Consider the following 5,339-nt stretch of genomic DNA (forward strand, 5'->3'; position numbering starts at 1 on the left):
CTGTACTGGGAACTCAGATGTTCAATAATAGAGGAAACCTTAACTAAATAATGATATCAACCATTCTGCTATTAAATAAAAGTGCTCAGAAGAGCATTATGTAATCAGGGAGTACAGAAGAGAGAGCAACCAACTCCTTACAGAGATTGTAATAAAAGATTTTCCCAAATTAACAAATGAGGTGCTTTGTTGTCCCCCAAGCAAAGTTTCGTATATTTTTGCTAATTATATAAACAATACATTTCATTATGGGAAACATATACATAAAATAAAAAGCAAATATCTACAATTCCATCCCCTGCCCTAGACCACTATAAATATCTGTTTATATCTTTCCAGATTTTTTTCTATGCATTTATACACACATGATTATGTTGTTTTCGGGATCACACCATATTATTTTGTAAACTGTATTTTCCACTTAATAAATCATAAATACTATTTTATCCAATAGATACCATTCTGAAACATTTTAAAATTTTAACACTTTTTAAAAACTTGCCTACGTGTATCTAGTTGTAACTAATTTTTATTCTCGGACATTTAGTTTGGTTTCTCTCTTGGCCATTACCAAATGTACTGTGATGAGACTTTACATTTTGGGGGTGATACAGTTTGGATGTCCCATTCAAATTTCATGTTGAGATATAATCTCCAGTGTTGGAGGTGGAGCCTGGGGGGAGGTGTTTGGATCATAGGGGCGGATCCCTCATGAATAGCTTGGGCCATCTCCTTGGTGATAAGTGTGCTCTCACTCTGAGCTCACAGGGATCTCATTGTTTATGTGGCTCCTCCCCCCCAACTCCTTCTTGCTCCCGTTCTCACCATGTGAGACATCTGCTCCCCATCACCTTCCAGCATGATTGGAAGCTTCCTGAGGCCCCCCTAGAAGCAGATGGCATTATGCTTCTTGTACAGCCTGCAGAACCATGAGCCAGTTAAACCACTTTTCATATAAATTAACCAGCCTCAGGTATTTCTTTATAGTAATGCAAGAATGGCCTAACAAGGGCGGGGGGAGGGGGGGCAGTTTTTTTTTTTTTTAAACACACACACAAAAGAAAAGCCACAGAGACATATGTGGCCTTCAAAGCCCAAAGTATTTGCCATCTGACCTTTTATAGAAAATGTTTGTATTATAAATTTCCAGGAATGTAATTTTTAAGTCAAAGTGTGTGAACATTTTTGAGGCTTTCACTACATTCTGTCAAATTGCTCTCCAGAATCGTTGAGCCAATTTACACGCTTCTCAGTAACGTATGAGTTTCTTTAGTTGCTATACATCCTACTCCAAGGGTCACTGGCCCAAATTACTAGCTCTGAGTATTATTTTATTCTCAATTTGATGGTGCATTATCATTTTAAGTTTTCACTTCTCTTAAAAATGTTTGGCCATTTACATTTTTCTCTCATGATGACGAATTTGCATTTTGCTCATTTTTAGTAGGCTATTTTTTCTTTCTAAGTTCTCTTTAATGTTATACTTATCTTTCATGTATATTGCAAATTTTTTATAATTTTTACTTGTTTTTAAATTTTATTCTATGGGGTTTTTTTTTGGATAAAAGAAGTTAAAAGTTCAACAGTCAGATCTGTCACTTTTCCTTTGTAATTTCAGCCATTGTTTCATGCTTAGTTTGAGATTAAAAGCAATTCACTTGTATTTTCTCCTTGCCCTTTTAAGACTTAAAAACATTTAAATGGGGAAAGGATTCCCTATTTAATAAATGGTGCTGGGAAAACTGGCTAGCCATATGTAGAAAGCTGAAACTGGATCCCTTCCTTACACCTTATACAAAAATCAATTCAAGATGGATTAAAGATTTAAACGTTAGACCTAAAACCATAAAAACCCTAGAAGAAAACCTAGGCATTACCATTCAGGACATAGGCGTGGGCAAGGACTTCATGTCCAAAACACCAAAAGCAATGGCAACAAAAGCCAAAATTGACAAATGGGATCTAATTAAACTAAAGAGCTTCTGCACAGCAAAAGAAACTACCATCAGAGTGAATAGGCAACCTACAACATGGGAGAAAATTTTCGCAACCTACTCATCTGACAAAGGGCTAATATCCAGAATCTACAGTGAACTCAAACAAATTTACAAGAAAAAAACAAACAACCCCATCAAAAAGTGGGCGAAGGACATGAACAGGCACTTCTCAAAAGAAGACATTTATGCAGCCAAAAAACACATGAAAAAATGCTCATCATCACTGGCCATCAGAGAAATGCAAATCAAAACCACTATGAGATATCATCTCACACCAGTTAGAATGGCAATCATTCAAAAGTCAGGAAACAGCAGGTGCTGGAGAGGATGTGGAGAAATAGGAACACTTTTACACTGTTGGTGGGACTGTAAACTAGTTCAACCATTGTGGAAGTCAGTGTGGCGATTCCTCAGGGATCTAGAACTAGAAATACCATTTGACCCAGCCATCCCATTACTGGGTATATACCCAAATGACTATAAATCATGCTGCTATAAAGACACATGCACACGTATGTTTATTGCGGCATTATTCACAATAGCAAAGACTTGGAACCAACCCAAATGTCCAACAATGATAGACTGGATTAAGAAAATGTGGCACATATACACCATGGAATACTATGCAGCCATAAAAAATGATGAGTTCATATCCTTTGTAGGGACATGGATGAAATTGGAAACCATCATTCTCAGTAAACTATCGCAAGAACAAAAAAGCAAACACCGCATATTCTCACTCATAGGTGGGAATTGACCAATGAGATCACATGGACACAGGAAGGGGAATATCATACTCTGGGGACTGTGGTGGGGAGGGGGGAGGGGGGAGGGATAGCACTGGGAGATATACCTAATGCTAGATGACGAGTTAGTGGGTGCAGCGCACCAGCATGGCACATGTATACATATGTAACTAACCTGCACAATGTGCACATGTACCCTAAAACTTAAAGTATAATAATAAAAAAAAACATTTAAATCTTTTAATCCTGTTCAAATTTGGTGTCTGGGAAACATTTTAGAAGGATGAATAGGTAATATTATGTTAGTCCTGGAGTCAGATTGCTGGGTTCAAATTTAGCCTCACCAAATACTACATATTTCTGCAAATCACTTAAACTCTTTAAGTCTTAGTTTTCTTGTTTATAAAATGGAGATAACAGTAACATTTACCATAGGGTTGATGTAAGAATTAACAGTTATAAATCACAGAAAGTACTTAGCACAGTGTCATTAGCTATTATTATAGCAGCAAGAGAATACTCTCCCAGGCAAAAGCAATAACATGTATAAAGGTGCAAATGTATGAAATCTGTTTGCATATTCAGGGAACTAGATGTGGTGTAGTAAAATGAGGTGTAATATTCAAGGGGCAGAGTTGACAGATGCGAGGGGTGATGGGTCTTGAATGAGTTGCTCAGGAACTTGCTCTTGATATTATCAGAGATTGGGAGCCAATGAAAGCTTTTAAGCAAGCAAGAAACCCTGCAGATGTGTGGTAGCAAAGTGGAAAATGGGCTAGATTCCGCCAGGTGCAGTGGCTCACGCCTGGAATCCTAGCACTTTGGGAGGCTGAGCTGGGCGGATCCCCTGAGGTCAGGAGTTCGAGACCAGCCTGGCCAACATGGTGAAACCTCGTCTCTACTAAAAATACAAAATTAGCTGGGCATAGTGGCAGTCACTTGTAATCCCAGTTACTAGGGAGGCTGAGGTGGGAGAATCGCTTGAACAAAGGAGGCAGAGGTTGCAGTGAGCCAAGATCATGCCACTGCACTCCAGCCTGGGCAACAGAGTGAGACTCTATCTTAAAAAAAAAAAAAAAGAAAAGAAAAGAAAAATGGACTAGATTTATATCCCTTGCTCTACCCTGTCTTCCCCAAATTTAAATTCCTGCTTCCTAGAGGCAAATTCTTTCACCTTCTATGTCTCTGGTATTTATCTCCTTACTTTTAAGAATCATGTTTAAATTGTTTCTTGATTTTGCCATCATAGATATGATTATGAGGCTAATTAAACAGTAACCCTAACCGCTCTGAGAATGGACCTAAGAAATGAATGTGAGAAAGAAAGTAGAAGCAGCCCACTTGCTAGTGAGTGAAAGCCAGGGAAGGGTGGGGGGATGTGGGGAGAAATTGTCTCAAGTTGGAGAACCCAGGTGCAGGCTGGGAGCAGTACCATGAATTCCATTCAAGAAGCCAAACGTTTTAAGCACCATTTCCTGGAGTTTGCCAAGTTGAGTATTGCCCCAGCCTCCTGTCTTGTTGGTTCCTCACTGCTGAAGAAGACCAAGTGTTGACAACTCAGTGAGGCAGTCTCAGCTGGAGTGGAAAAATGTAGCTAAGAAAACGTGCCAGACAAAGCTTTAAGCAGAGCTTCCCAACTGGATGCCGTGAAACGAATGACAGGGATGCAGATACAGCATGGGTCTTCCCAGCCCTCCAAGTGCAAGGGCTTCTGCAGGAAGCCTTCTGCAGGAGCAGCCTCTTCTGTTTACCCCCATTTTGACCCTTGTAATATCATCCTTTCCTACCTGTGCCAAGAAGTGAAAAGGTGTGTGAAGCGCCGCTTTAGAAGGCCCAGTACATTCACAAACATCAGCTTCTGGGCGAGGCTGCTTGGCCTCTTCTATTCAAAAGCTTTGTGTTGCCCTTTTAAGGTTTCTATTCCCCCCACCCGCACCCCGCCCACCAACACCCATTCCTACCTAGGTTCAACCCAAACCATCCTTAAGGTACACTGAGTATCACAGCACCAAAGGCTGGAGAGAGATGAGTTCCCCACCCTTGATGCGCTTCCTGTCCAGGTGGCCCGAGGCCCACTCCTTAAGAGGCAAGGCCCAGAGACACTGCTGTGTCTTGAGGAACATCCAGTACACCTGACATTTCCATTAGAACAGTGGGACCCGGATACCACTGGCAGGAAGTCCATCTTCACAGCTGCCAACCCATCTGTCAAACCCGCAGTCCCCTATGAGAGTACAGATGAATGGAGGAGGAAGATTTAAAAGTGAATTCGTGGGCGGCGACAAGGAAACAGCAGCCGTGGCCAAGATGACCCCAGAGCCCTTCCCTTCCTGGCCCTCCCTCTGAATCATCGCGCTCCACTTGTGACGTCGCGGACGCCCGGCTCGGGCAGGCGTGGGGGGCCCGCGCGTCCCGGGAGCCCCGAGGCGGCAGCGCGCGTTTCCACGCCGCGGTCCCGCGGGAAAGCCGGGGGCGGCGGCCTGGCTGAGGCCGAGCTCGGATCCGGTGCCGAGCCAAGCGGGGCCGTGCGTCGCCGGGGCTTCGCCTTCGCTCGCGTGACCTCCGCCGTCCTCCCCAACCCTCGTCCTCTGGCCGC

At 42.5% G+C, this 5,339-nt stretch overlaps 1 protein-coding gene across 3 annotated transcripts in view; it reads right to left on the bottom strand.

Annotated features, from left to right (window-relative positions):
* HIBCH (3-hydroxyisobutyryl-CoA hydrolase) overlaps positions 1-5,339 on the bottom strand; it is a 140,757-nt gene that overhangs the window by 134,816 nt on the left and 602 nt on the right. The gene's annotated exons all lie outside the window — the stretch shown is intronic.

Source organism: Pan troglodytes, chromosome 13, assembly GCF_028858775.2.
Source record: "Pan troglodytes isolate AG18354 chromosome 13, NHGRI_mPanTro3-v2.0_pri, whole genome shotgun sequence".
Lineage (NCBI taxonomy): Eukaryota > Metazoa > Chordata > Mammalia > Primates > Hominidae > Pan > Pan troglodytes.